Source organism: Pseudophryne corroboree, chromosome 4 (genome assembly GCF_028390025.1).
Source record: "Pseudophryne corroboree isolate aPseCor3 chromosome 4, aPseCor3.hap2, whole genome shotgun sequence".
NCBI classification, from domain to species: Eukaryota; Metazoa; Chordata; class Amphibia; order Anura; family Myobatrachidae; genus Pseudophryne; species Pseudophryne corroboree.
The window spans coordinates 655366472-655381870 of record NC_086447.1 but is presented as its reverse complement, the minus strand read 5'-3'; the positions used below and the strand labels follow the sequence as shown (position 1 = coordinate 655381870).

The 15399-nt window shown below is 48.6% G+C and overlaps 1 protein-coding gene across 2 annotated transcripts in view; it reads right to left on the bottom strand.

The window, feature by feature from the left end:
* AHCTF1 (AT-hook containing transcription factor 1) overlaps nt 1–15399 on the bottom strand; it is a 648646-nt gene that overhangs the window by 86800 nt on the left and 546447 nt on the right. The gene's annotated exons all lie outside the window — the stretch shown is intronic.

Here is a 15399-nt window from a genome sequence, read left to right as displayed (position 1 = left end):
GCATGCCAGTACTACTTTAAAAGGAGTCTGGTAAATGGAAGAAGTAACCAAGTGAAACAGAATAATAAAACAAACTAGCAGAGAAAAGATGTTAAAGAACAAAACACCACATGACAACATGACAGGAGGGAATGCAGAGTCCCCCAGCCTGATTCAGAGAAAAAGATTTAATGGTAAGTTACCAAAAATCCTCTTCTTTCATCTGGGCTGGTGGACACTGGACTACGAGATGTTCATCTGCCACACCCAGGACAGGGAACGCTCAGGCTGCCTTACCAGAGTACTCTCCACCCAAAGTTTGCATCGCCAGAGGCAAAAACAAGATAATGAGCAAACATGTGGACAGAGGACAGGTCGGGTGCCACAGTAAAATAGGCCAGAGTAAAGATGGAGCTGACCCAACACACAATGGTCTGCATTGCTTCCGACCAACTAAGTTACCGTACATTATAAAGAGCAAGCAGAGAATCTGTGCGGTGGACAGAAGTCCTGTCCAAGTAAATACGCGTAGCTCGAACTATATCATCATGGGAAGTCCCCGATGGAGGAAAAACTGGAAAGACAATTTCCTGGTTTAAGTGGAAAGCTGAAACAACTTTTGGCTGGATCGTAGGAACCCGCTATATTGTCGTGGAGAAAACGTGGCCTGAACACACCGAGCTTAGGAAATGGCCCAAAGGAAAACCAGTTTCCAAGCAAATAACTGAAGGTCTGCTGAATCCAAAGCTTCAAACGAAGCCTGCTTTAGAGCAGAAAGGGCCAGATTAAGATCCCACGATGCTATCTACAGACAAAATGGTGGTTGAACATGCACCATATTGCAATAAGGGTGGAACCTCTGGAAGAGGGTCAGACACTGCTGGAAAATTGACAGCCTGAAATTTGGAGGCATGAAGCCTTTTTCTGTTCACACCACAAGATGCAGAGTTTACATACCTTGTGGTAATTGCTTGACTAAACAGGTTTCCGGGGCTGCAGCATAATATGCACCACGAGAGAGAAAACCCTTTATAGTCTTTAAAAGCTTGGTCTCAAAAGACAGACCGCTAAATCCAACAGAGGAAGGTCGTCATGTAAAACAGACCCTTTCACAGCAGGTCTGGTCGTACTGAAAGATGACACCCAGGACCTACAAACATAACATCAGGGTACAGAAACCAGCGCTGCTAGTCTGGAACCACTAGAATTAGTCACCTGTTCATCTGCTTGAGTGCCCGAGGCAACACTGGGATCGGAGGAAACATAAGGAAGATGAAAATCCTTCAGAACATTCATGGCATCCACCACAAAACCCATCAGGTCCTGGATCTCACACAAAAGACTGTGGAACCTTGAAGTTGTGTCAAGTGGGCAAAAGGTCCACCTGCGGAAGACCCCACTTCCGAACCAAGTGCTGTAAAATCTCTGGATGGAGAGATCACTCCCCCAGGAAAAAGTGGTTCTGCTAAGGAACTCTGCTTCTCAATTTTCCAACCCTGCCGAGAGTGCCGGCACAAAGGCCTCTGTCAAGGAAAGAATTTAGGCCGCCTCCTCCATTGTTCCCACACTCTTTGTGCCTCCTTGATGATTTATATATGCCACTGCTGAGGCCTTGTTTGACTGACCACGCACAACAGATTGTGTTCCCAAAAGCCAAAAAGGTGGCTTGGAGCTCAAGCGCATTTATTAGAAGCGCTATCTCCGATGGTGACCGGAAGCCTTGTATCTGGAGATGGAATATCACGACACCCCAACGTAGGAGACTTGCGTCCATGGTCACAATGATGAAAACCGGAATGACCAAGTATGACCGGAAACCAGCTACCAATAAAGAGATGGACGAATGCTGTCAGACAGAACAAGAAACTGTGACGAGAAAGATGTTGAACACAAGTCCAAAGGTGGAGACACTGCGCCAAACAACTTCATGCACATGATCGATAAACAAGGCACCGACAGTACTTTCATAACCAAGTTCTCCAGGGTCTATCCCCCAAGTACAGAAAGCGCTGACAAGGTATCAGGTTGGTCCTTTAGAAATTCAGGATCCAACCGTGATCCTGAAGTACTAGTACCATGCAATCTAGGTGATTTGTAACAGTGAAACTGAATTGGTTTTCACAAGCAGATATGCTAAATAAAGGTACAATAGTGATACCTTAATTGCACAGCAAGCTTGCAACTACAGAAATAATTTTGGTGAAAACGCGCAGAGCTGTGGCTATGCCGAATGGCAGGACCTGGAATTGATGGTGATCGGATCAGATGGCAAAAAATAAGAATTTACTCACCGGTAATTCTATTTCTCGTAGTCCGTAGTGGATGCTGGGAACTCCGTAAGGACCATGGGGAATAGCGGGCTCCGAAGGAGGCTGGGCACTCTAGAAAGATTTATGACTACCTGGTGTGCACTGGCTCCTCCCACTGTGACCCTCCTCCAAGCTTCAGTTAGGACACTGTGCCCGGACGAGCTGACATAATAAGGAAGGATTTAGAATCCCGGGTAAGACTCTTACCAGCCACACCAATCACACCGTACAACTCGTGATACTATATCCAGTTTGACAGTATGAAAAACAACTGAGCCTCTCAACAGATGGCTCAACAATAACCCTTTAGTTAACAATAACTATTTACAAGTATTGCAGACAATCCGCACTTGGGATGGGCGCCCAGCATCCACTACGGACTACGAGAAATAGAATTACCGGTGAGTAAATTCTTATTTTCTCTGACGTCCTAGTGGATGCTGGGAACTCCGTAAGGACCATGGGGATTATACCAAAGCTCCCAAACGGGCGGGAGAGTGCGGATGACTCTGTAGCACCGAATGAGAGAGCTCCAGGTCCTAGTCAGCCAGGGTATCAAATTTGTAGAATTTTGCAAACGTGTTTGCCCCTGACCAAGTAGCTGCTCGGCAAAGTTGTAAAGCCGAGACCCCTCGGGCAGCCGCCCAAGAAGAGCCCACCTTCCTTGTGGAATGGGCATTTACAGATTTTGGCTGTGGTATGCCTGCCACAGAATGTGCAAGCTGAATTGTACTACAAATCCAGCGAGCAATAGACTGCTTAGAAGCAGGAGCACCCAGCTTGTTGGGTGCATACAGGATAAACAGCGAGTCAGAGTTTCTGACTCCAGCCGTCCTGGAAACATATTTTCAGGGCCCTGACAACGTCTAGCAACTTGGAGTCCTCCAATTCACTAGTAGCCGCCGGCACCACAATAGGCTGGTTCAGGTGAAACGCTGACACCACCTTAGGGAGAAATTGGGGACGAGTCCTCAACTCTGCCCTATCCATATGGAAAATCAGATAAGGGCTTTTACATGATAAAGCCGCCAATTCTGACACTCGCCTGGCTGAAGCCAAGGCTAATAACATGACCACTTTCCACGTGAGATATTTCAGATCCACGGTTTTTAGTGGCTCAAACCAATGTGATTTTAAGAAACTCAACATCACGTTGAGATCCCAAGGTGCCACAGGAGGCACAAACGGGGGCTGAATATGCAGCACTCCTTTCACAAATGTCTGAACTTCAGGTACTGAAGCTAGTTCTTTTTGAAAGAAAATCGACAGAGCCGAGATCTGTACTTTAATGGAGCCTAGTTTTAGGCCCATATCCACTCCTGCTTGCAGGAAATGCAGAAATCGACCTAGTTGAAATTCCTCTGTTGGGGCCTTATTGGCCTCGCACCATGCAACATATTTCCGCCATATGCGGTGATAATGCGTTGCCATAACATCTTTCCTGGCCTTAATAAGCGTAGGAATGACTTCTTCCGGAATACCCTTTTCCTTTAGGATCCGGTGTTCAACCGCCATGCCGTCAAACGCAGCCGCGGTAAGTCTTGGAACAGACAGGGCCCCTGCTGTATCAGGTCCTGTCTGAGCGGTAGAGGCCACGGGTCCTCTGAGAGCATCTCTTGAAGTTCCGGGTACCACGCTCGTCTTGGCCAATCCGGAACCACGAGAATTGTGTTTACTCCTCGCTTTCTTATTATTCTCAATACCTTTGGTATGAGAGGCAGAGGAGGGAACACATAAACCGACTGGTACACCCACGGTGTCACTAGAGCGTCCACAGTTATCGCCTGAGGGTCCCTTGACCTGGCGCAATATCTTTTTAACTTTTTGTTGAGACGGGACGCCATCATGTCCATCTGTGGTTTTTCCCAACGGGTTACCAGCATCTGGAAGACTTCTGGGTGAAGTCCCCACTCTCCCGGGTGGAGGTCGTGTCTGCTGAGGAAGTCTGCTTCCCAGTTGTCCACTCCCGGAATGAACACTGCCGACAGTGCTAGTACATGATTCTCCGCCCATCGGAGAATTCTTGTGGCTTCTGCCATCGCCATCCTGCTTCTTGTGCCGCCCTGTCGATTTACATGGGCGACTGCTGTGATGTTGTCTGACTGGATCAGCACCGGCTTGTGTAGGAGCAGGGATCTTGCTTGACTTAGGGCATTGTAGATGGCCCTTAGTTCCAGAATATTTATGTGAAGGGAAGTCTCCTGACTCGACCATAGTCCTTGGAAGTTTCTTCCCTGTATGACTGCCCCCCAGCCTCGAAGGCTGGCATCCGTGGTCACCAGGACCCAGTCCTGTATGCCGAACCTGCGGCCCTCTAGAAGATGGGCACTCTGCAGCCACCACAGTAGAGACACCCTGGTTCTTGGAGACAGGGTTATTAAGCGATGCATCTGAAGATGCGATCCGGACCACTGGTCCAACAGGTCCCACTGAAAGATTCTGGCATGGAACCTGCCGAAGGGAATTGCTTCGTAAGAAGCCACCATCTTTCCCAGGACCCGTGTGCAGCGATGCACTGATACCTGTTTTGGTTTCAGGAGGTCTCTGACTAGAGATGACAACTCCCTGGCTTTCTCCTCCGGGAGAAACACTTTCTTCTGGACTGTATCCAGAATCATACCCAGGAACAGTAGCCGTGTCGTCGGAACCAGCTGTGACTTTGGGATATTCAGAATCCAGCCGTGCTGGTGCAGCACCTCCTGAGATAGTGCTACTCCCACCAACAACTGTTCCTTGGACCTCGCTTTTATTAGGAGATCGTCCAAGTACGGGATAATTAAAACTCCCTTTTTTCGAAGGAGTATCATCATTTCCGCCATAACCTTGGTAAATACCCTCGGTGCCGTGGACAGGCCAAACGGCAGCGTCTGGAATTGGTAATGGCAATCCTGTACCACAAATCTGAGGTACTCCTGGTGAGGATGGCAAATGGGAACATGCAAGTAAGCATCCTTGATGTCCAGGGATACCATGTAATCCCCCTCGTCCAGGCTTGCAATAACCGCCCTGAGCGATTCCATCTTGAACTTGAATTTTTTTATGTACGTGTTCAAGGATTTTAAATTTAAAATGGGTCTCACCGAACCGTCCGGTTTCGGTACCACAAATAGTGTGGAATAATAACCCCGGCCTTGTTGAAGTAGGGGTACCTTGATTATCACCTGCTGGGAATACAGCTTGTGAATTGCCGCTAGCACCGCCTCCCTGTCTGAGGTAGCAATCGGCAAGGCAGATTTTAGGAACCGGTGGGGTGGGGACGCCTCGAATTCCAGTTTGTACCCCTGAGATACTATTTGCAGGATCCAGGGATCCACCTGTGAGCGAGCCCACTGATCGCTGAAATTCTTGAGGCGACCCCCCACCGTACCTGGCTCCGCCTGTGGAGCCCCACCGTCATGCGGCGGACTTGGAAGAAGAAGCGGGGGAGGACTTTTGCTCCTGGGAACCTGCTGTTTGTTGCAGCCTTTTTCCCCTACCTCTGCCTCTGGACAGAAAGGACCCGCCTGTTTTTCTGGGTCCGAAAGGACTGAACCTGATAAAACGGCACCTTCTTAGGCTGTGAGGGGACATGGGGTAAAAATGCTGACTTCCCAGACGTTGCTGTGGAAACTAGGACCGAGAGACCATCCCCAAATAATTCCTCACCCTTATATGGCAACACTTCCATGTGCTTTTTAGAATCTGCATCTCCTGTCCACTGGCGAGTCCATAAGCCTCTCCTAGCAGAAATGGACAATGCACTTACTTTAGATGCCAGTCGGCAGATTTCCCTCTGTGCATCTCTCATATATAAGACTGAGTCTTTTATATGGTCTATGGTTAACAGGATCGTGTCTCTGTCTAATGTGTCAATATTTTCTGACAGTTTATCTGACCACGCAGCGGCAGCACTGCACATCCAAGCTGACGCAATAGCTGGCCTAAGTATAATGCCTGAGTGTGTATATACAGACTTCAGGATCGCCTCCTGCTTTCTATCAGCAGGTTCCTTGAGGGCGGCCGTATCCGGAGACGGTAGTGCCACCTTTTTAGACAAACGTGTGAGCGCTTTATCCACCCTGGGGGGTGTTTCCCAACGTGACCTATCCTCTGGCGGGAAAGGGAACGCCATTAGTACCTTCTTAGGAATTACCAATTTTTTATCAGGGAAAGCCCACGCTTCTTCACACACTTCATTTAATTCATCTGATGGGGGAAAAAATAAGAATTTACTTACCGATAATTCTATTTCTCGGAGTCCGTAGTGGATGCTGGGGTTCCTGAAAGGACCATGGGGAATAGCGGCTCCGCAGGAGACAGGGCACAAAAAGTAAAGCTTTCCGATCAGGTGGTGTGCACTGGCTCCTCCCCCTATGACCCTCCTCCAGACTCCAGTTAGGTACTGTGCCCGGACGAGCGTACACAATAAGGGAGGAATTTTGAATCCCGGGTAAGACTCATACCAGCCACACCAATCACACTGTACAACCTGTGATCTGAACCCAGTTAACAGTATGATAACAGCGGAGCCTCTGAAAAGATGGCTCACAACAACAATAACCCGATTTAGTTAGCAATAACTATGTACAAGTATTGCAGATAATCCGCACTTGGGATGGGCGCCCAGCATCCACTACGGACTCCGAGAAATAGAATTATCGGTAAGTAAATTCTTATTTTCTCTATCGTCCTTGTGGATGCTGGGGTTCCTGAAAGGACCATGGGGATTATGCCAAAGCTCCCAAACGGGCGGGAGAGTGCGGATGACTCTGCAGCACCGAATGAGAGAACTCCAGGTCCTCTTTTGCCAGGGTATCAAATTTGTAGAATTTTACAAACGTGTTCTCCCCCGACCACGTAGCTGCTCGGCAAAGTTGTAATGCCGAGACCCCTCGGGCAGCCGCCCAAGATGAGCCCACCTTCCTTGTGGAATGGGCCTTAACAGATTTAGACTGTGGCAGGCCTGCCACAGAATGTGCAAGTTGAATTGTGCTACCAATCCCACGAGCAATCGACTGCTTAGAAGCAGAAGCACCCAGCATTGTTGGGTGCATACAGGATAAACAGCAAGTCAGATTTCCTGACTCCAGCCAACCTGGAAACTATATTTTCAGGGCCCTGATAACATCCAGCAACTTGGAGTCCTCCAAGTCCCTAGTAGCCGCAGGTACCACAATAAGCTGGTTCAGGTGAAACGCTGACACCACCTTAAGGAGAAACTGGGGACGAGTCCGCAGCTTTGCTCTGTCCGAATGGACAATCAGATATGGCTTTGTGAGAAAAAGCCGCCAATTCTGACACTCGCCTGGCCGAGGCCAGGACCAACAGCATGGTCATTTTCCATGTGAGATATATCAAATCCACAGATTTGAGTTGTTTAAACAAATGTGATTTTTTAGGAATCCCAAAACTACGTTGAGATCGCCCAGTGCCACTGGAGACATCAAAGGGGCTGTATATGCAGTACTCCCTTAACAACTTCTGGACTTCAGGAACTGAAGCCAATTTCTTTCTGGAAGAAAATCAACAGGCCGAAATTTGAACCTTAATGGACCCAATTTGAGACCCATAGACACTCCTGTTTGCAGGAAATGTAGAAATTAACCTAGTTGAAATTCTTCCGTGGAGCCTTCCTGGACTCACACCCTGGCACATATTTTCACCTAAGTGGTGATAATGTTGTGCGGTCACCTCCTTCCTGGCTCTGACCAGGGTAGGGATGACCTCTTCCGGAATGCCTCTTTCCCTTAGGATCCGGCGTTCACCCGCCTTGGCGTCAACGCAGCTGCGGTAAGTCCCGGAACAGACACGGTTCTTGCCGAATCAAGACCCTTCTTAGTATCTCTTGAAGTTCCGGGAACCAAGTCCTTCTTGGCCAAACCGGAGCCACGAGTATAGTTCTTACTCCTCTCCTTCCTATCATTTTCAATACATTGGGTATGAAAAGCAGAGGATGGAACACATACACCGACTGGTACACCGACGGTGTTACCAGAGCGTCCCAGCTATTGCCTGAGTGTCTCTTGACCTGGCGCTTCAGGTGGGACGCCATCATAACCACCTTTGGTCTTTCCCAACGGTTTACAATCATGTGGAAACTTCCAGATTAAGTTTCCACTTTTCCGGGTGGAATTCATTTATGCTGAGAAAATCTTCCCAGTTGCCCACTCCCGGAATGAACACTGCTGACAGTGTTATCACATGATTTTCCGCCCAGCGAAGAATCCTTGCTGTCATTGCCCTCCTGCTTCTTGTGTCGCCCCGTCTGATAACGTGGGCGACCGCCATGATGATGTCCTACTGGATCAGCACCGGTTGACTTTGAAGCAGGAGTCTTCCTAGGCTCAGAGCATTGTAAATTGCCCTTAGCTCCAGTATATTCATGTGGAGAGAAGTCTCCAGACTTGACCACACTTCCTTGGAAATTTTTTCCCTGTGTGACTACTCCCCAGCCTCTCAGGCTGGTATCCGTGGTCCCCAGAACACAGTCCTGAATGCTGAGTGTGCTGCCCTCTAAAAGATGAGCACTCTGCAGCCCCCACAGAAGAGACACCCTTGTCCTTGGAGACAGGATTATCCGCTGATGCATCTGAAAATGCGATCCGGACCATTCGTCCAGCAAATCCCCTGAGATCTGCCGAATGGAATCGCTTCGTAAGAAGCCACCATTTTTCCCAGGACTCCTGTGCATTGATGCACTGATACTTGGCCTGGTTTTAGGAGGTTTCTGACTAGGTCGAATAACTCCTTGGCTTTTTCCTCCCGGAGGAACACCTTTTTCTGGACTATGCCCAGAATCATTCCTAGGAACAGCAGACGTATCGTCGGAAAACAGCTGCGATTCTTGGAATATTTAGAATCCAGTCGTGCTGTCGTAGAACTACTTTAGATAGTGCTCTTCCGACCTCCAACTGTTCTCTGGAACTTGCCCTTTTCAGGATATCGTCCAAGTAAGGGATAATTTAGATGCCTTTTTTCTTTGAAGAAACATCTTTTCGGCCATTACCTTGGTAAAAGGCCCGGGGTGCCGTGGATAATTCAAACGGCATCGTCTGAAACTGATATTGACAGTTCTGTACCACGAACCAGAGGTACCCTTGTTGAGAAGGGCAAATTTGGACATGGAGGTAATCCTTGATGTCCAGGGACACCATATAGTCCCCTTTTTTCCGGTTCGCTATCACTGCTCTGAGTGACTCCATCTCGATTTGAACCTTTTATGTAAGTGTTCAAAGATTTCAGTTTAGACTATGTCTCACCAAGCCGTCTGGCGTCAGTACCACAATATAGTGTGGAAAAATAATACCCTTTTCCTTGTTGTAGGAGGGGTACTTTGATTATCACCTGCTGGATATACAGCTTGTGAATTGTTTCCAATGCTGCCTCCCTGTCGGAGGGAGCCGTTGGTAAAGCAGACTTCAGAAACCTGCGAGGAGAAGATGTCTCGACTCTCCAATCTGTACCCCTGGGATAATACTTGTACTATCTAGGGGTCAACCTGCGAGTGATCCCACTGCGCGCTGAGACTCTTGAGACTACCCCCCCACCTTGAGTCCGCTTGCATGGCCCCAGCGTCATGCTGAGGACTTGGCAGACGCGGTGGAGGGCTTCTTTTCCTGGGAAGGGGCTGCCTGCTGCAGTCTACTTCCCTTACCTCTATGTCTGGGCAGATATGACTGGCCTTTTGCCTGCATGCCCTCATGGGAAAGGAAGGATTGAGGCTGAAAAGACGGTGTCTTTTTCAGCTGAGATGTAACTTGGGGTAAAAAGGTTGGATTTCCCAGCTGTTGCCGTGGTCCCCAGGTCCGATGGACCGACCCCAACTAACTCCTTCCCTTTATACGGCAATACTTCCATGTGCCGTATGGGATCTGTATCACCTGACCACTGTCGTGTCCATGACATCTTCTGGGTGATATGGACAACGTACTTATCTTGATGCCAGAGAGCAAATATCCCTCTGTGCATCTCACGTACATATATATAGAATGCATCCTATTAAATGCTCTATATGAATAAAATATTTTCAGTCAGGGAATCCGACCAAGCCAACCCAGCACTGCATCTCCAGGCTGATGGCGATCGCTGGTCGCAGTATAACCACCGTATGTGTGTATATACTTTTTAGGATATCTTTCCAGCTTCCTATCAGCTGGCTCCTTGAGGGCGGCCGTATCTGGAGACGGTAACGCCACTTGATAAGCGTGTGAGCGCCTTATCACCCTAAGGGGTGTTTCCCAACGCGCCCTAATTTCTGGCGGGAAAGGGTATAACGCCAATATTTGCTATCGGGGTAACCCCACGCATCATCACACACTTCATTTTATTTTATCTGATTCAGGAAAAACTACAGGCAGTTTTTTCACTCCCACATAATACCCTTTTTTGTGGTACTTGTAGTATCAGAAATATGCAACACCTCCTTCATTGCCCTTAACGTGTGGCCCTAATGAGAAATACGTTTGTTTATTCACCGTCGACACTGGATTCAGTGTCCGTGTCTGTGTCGACCGACTGAGGTAAATGGGCGTTTTTAACGCCCCTGACGGTGTTTCTGAGACGCCTGGACCGGTACTAATAGTTTGTCGGCCGTCTCACGTCGTCAACCGACCTTGCAGCGTGTTGACATTCTCACGTAATTCCCTAAATAAGCCATCCATTCCGGTGTCGACTCCCTAGAGAGTGACATCACCATTACAGGCAATTTCTCCGCCTCCTCACCAACATCGTCCTCATACATGTCGACACACACGTACCGACACACAGCACACACACCGGGAATGCTCTGACAGAGGACAGGACCCACACTAGCCCTTTGGGGAGACAGAGGGAGAGTTTGCCAGCACACACCAAAACGCTATAATTATATAGGGACAACCTTATATAAGTGTTTTCCCTTATAGCATCTTTATATATATCTCAATATCGCCAAAATCAGTGCCCCCCCTCTCTGTTTTAACCCTGTTTCTGTAGTGCAGTGCAGGGGAGAGCCTGGGGGCCTTCTCTCCAGGCTTTCTGTGAGAGAAAATGGCGCTGTGTGCTGAGGAGATAGGCCCCGCCCCTTTTTCGGCGGGCTCGTCTCCCGCTATTTAGTGAATCTTGGCAGGGGTTAAATATCTCCATATAGCCTCTGGGGGCTATATGTGAGGTATTTTTCGCCAAAAAAGGTTTTCATTTGCCTCCCAGGGCGCCCCCCTCCCAGCGCCCTGCACCCTCAGTGACTGCCGTGTGAAGTGTGCTGAGAGGGAAATGGCGCACAGCTGCAGTGCTGTGCGCTACCTTTAGAAGACTGCAGGAGTCTTCAGCCGCCGATTCTGGACCTCTTCTTACTTCAGCATCTGCAAGGGGGCCGGCGGCGCGGCTCCGGTGACCATCCAGGCTGTACCTGTGATCGTCCCTCTGGAGCTGATGTCCAGTAGCCAAGAAGCCAATCCATCCTGCACGCAGGTGAGTTCACTCCTTCTCCCCTAAGTCCCTCGTTGCAGTGATCCTGTTGCCAGCAGGACTCACTGTAAAATAAAAAACCTAAGCTAAACTTTCTCTAAGCAGCTCTTTAGGAGAGCCACCTAGATTGCACCCTTCTCGGCCGGGCACAAAAATCTAACTGGAGTCTGGAGGAGGGTCATAGGGGGAGGAGCCAGTGCACACCACCTGATCGGAAAGCTTTACTTTTTGTGCCCTGTCTCCTGCGGAGCCGCTATTCCCCATGGTCCTTTCAGGAACCCCAGCATCCACAAGGACGATAGAGAAACTACGGGTAGTTTTTTCTCTTCAAACATAATACCCTTTTTAGTGGTACCTGTAGTTATATCAGAAATGTGTAACACCTCTTTCATTGCCTCAATCATGCAGTGAATGGCCTTAGTGGGCATCAGGTTAGACTCATCGTCGTCGACACTGGTGTCAGTATCAGTGTCGACATCTGGGTCTGCTTGCTGTAGCGGGCGTTTTAGAGCCCCTGACGACCCATGCGACGCCTGGGCAGGCACGAGCTGAGAAGTCGGCTGTCCCACATTTGGCATGTCGTCAATTTTCTTATGTAAGGAGTCTATACGTGCACTCATTACTTTCCATAAGCTCATCCACTCAGGTGTCTGCCCCGCAGGGGGTGACATCCCTTCTAAAGGCATCTGCTCCGCCTCCACATCATTATCCTCATCAAACATGTCGACACAGCCGTACCGACACACCGCACACACACAAGGAATGCTCCGAATGAGGACAGGACCCACAAAAGCCCTTTGGGGGGACAGAGTGAGAGTATGCCAGCACACACCAGAGCGCTATATAATGCAGGGACTAACCGAGTTATGTCCCCTATAGCTGCTTTTTCTATATATTATATACTGCGCCTAAATTTAGTGCCCCCCCCTCTCTGTTTTTACCCTGTTCTGTAGTGTAGACTGCAGGGGAGAGCCAGGGAGCTTCCTTCCAGCAGATCTGTGAAGGAGAAATGGCGCCAGTGTGCTGTGAGAGATAGCTCCGCCCCTTTTCCGCGGACTATTCTCCCGCTTTTTTCCATATTCTGGCAGGGGTATTTTCCACATATATAGCCTCTGGGACTATATATTGTGGAATTTTTGCCAGCCAAGGTGTTATTATTGCTTCTCAGGGCGCCCCCCCCCCCCCCAGCGCCCTGCACCCTCAGTGACCGGAGTATGAAGTGTGTATGAGGAGCAATGGCGCACAGCTGCAGTGCTGTGCGCTACCTTGGTGAAGACTGATGTCTTCTGCCGCCGTTTTTTCCGGACCTCTTCTTGCTTCTGGCTCTGTAAGGGGGACGGCGGCGCGGCTCCGGGACCGAACACCAAGGACTGGGCCTGCGGTCGATCCCTCTGGAGCTAATGGTGTCCAGTAGCCTAAGAAGCCCAATCCGGCTGCAAGCAGGCGAGTTCGCTTCTTCTCCCCTTAGTCCCTCGCTGCAGTGAGCCTGTTGCCAGCAGGTCTCACTGAAAATAAAAAACCTAAATCTATACTTTCTTTCTAAGGGCTCAGGAGAGCCCCTAGTGTGCATCCAACCTCGGCCGGGCACAAAATCTAACTGAGGCTTGGAGGAGGGTCATAGTGGGAGGAGCCAGTGCACACCAGGTAGTCATAAATCTTTCTAGAGTGCCCAGCCTCCTTCGGAGCCCGCTATTCCCCATGGTCCTTACGGAGTTCCCAGCATCCACTAGGACGTCAGAGAAAACGGAAGCAAGAATGATGACCTATCCAAGTGGGAACATGAAGATACGCATCCCCGACGTCCAGTGAGGACAAATATTTGTTGGCCTCCATCAGAGAGATTCCATTCTAAAATGATCCACCCACAACCAGGGGGTTAATTTACTAAGATGGGAGTTCTATTTAAGATGGGATGTTGCCCATAGCAACCAATCAGATTCTATTTCTCATTTATCTAGCACCTTCTAGAAGATACCTGGAATCGGATTGGTTGCTATGGGCAACATCCCATCTTAAATACAACTCCCATTTTAGTAAATTTCCCCCCTGGTGTTCAAGGCGCAAAGATTCAAGGTCGGCCAGAATAAGCCATTCAACTTTCAATCAAGGAAGTAGCCAAAACTCTGGAAGCTAACCGAGCACCATCTTGTACAGCCTCACACATACAGTATATTCAGCTGAATCCCGAAGTTATTCCGCCAATTCCAGTAGGGAATTCCTGGATGAATCACTTTAAAAACACCACGAGTATATTGGTCCAAGTCTCAGTAGCTCGAGCCACCCATGCACAGGTTGCACAATGACCCCAGAGCCTATAAAAAATTGACTTGAGACAACCTTTCAATTTTTTTTTTTATCCAGCGGATCCTTAAAGGACGTTGAGCACTGAACAGTAAGAGCAGTATGCTTAGCTAAATGCGCCACTGCATCCTCAACCTTGGGAGGCAGCTTCCACCTGGTCACACGATTGCCAGGAGAGGATCAAGAGAGACAAACTTGTGAGGAACGGAGAACTTCTTATCTGGTGGATTCCAGGCTTCCTTTGTGAGATCCAAGATATCAGACCGCTCCCTAAGGGGCAAAATAAAATATTTACAAAAAAAAAAAAGAAAAGAAAAAAAAATGATGAAAGGGCTGCACAGAAGCCCCAAAACATGCCTTACTCCTCAGGCAACAAAAGAATACTGGCATGCTGGGGGAGGAGCTTAGGATTTAAAAGGTACAGTCTTTTAAGTGCCAGCTTCTGCAGTACTCTATCAATCCAATGGTCCAGTGTTCCCCAGCCAGGATGAAGGAGAAATGCACTTTTGACAGTAGCTGCAGCACTTGTAATAGGATTTGCGCTTATTTTGGACAAATGTTTTTCTTTCTTTTAAACCAAAGTAGTGTTATTCTGCCTCACTGCTGTTCTGACTGTTTAGATGATTTAGTGTGGACAGTGTGACAAATACTAAACCCTGCAGCTTCATGGACTCCTTGTCCAGACACAACAAATTTTAATCTCACCTTATTATGGAGCAGAGCAATCAGAGTCTGATATACCCTAGTGCTGAATTACACAGGACTCTGGTGCTTCCTAGGCCTCATTTAAGTGGCTACCTCTAGAAACCTCTTAAAAGAGGAGGAAACCTTGAGATCCTGCCTGGTCATCACCCTGCTTTTGGCCCAAACCGCTACAAACATCTGGCCAATGACTTTCAAATGAAGTAATTCATCGAGAATTCAGCAGAAGGGAGAAAACCCTCGTTCAACCCTAGGGGCCATGGGCAGAATGGAGAAAACCCTTGTTCAACCCTCGGGTACATGGAGAAAGCTGTATGGGCTCAACAATAAATTGGGTCAAAGTCAGAATAGCCAATGCAGGCTCATACCACTTTTACACCAAAAACACAGGTTCAATCCAGGTTTCCAGACACTGTTCCAACCTGGGTCAGACCCTATTTACACTGCACATTGGACCCAGGTGATTATAGAGTCTGCCCTGCATGTCACTCACAGACCCTCCCCTTAAGGCGGACCTCTGCATATGCAGCCAATCAGCAGCTTTTCATTATAACCCGGGTTGGATAACCTGGGTCAAGCTATTAAAACTGCATCGTTACCCGGGTCCAATCCTGGTAGCTACCAGAGTCGGATTCCCTGGTCACTCGACCTGTGTAATTTTTCAAGGACCCTTTTACACCAAGCT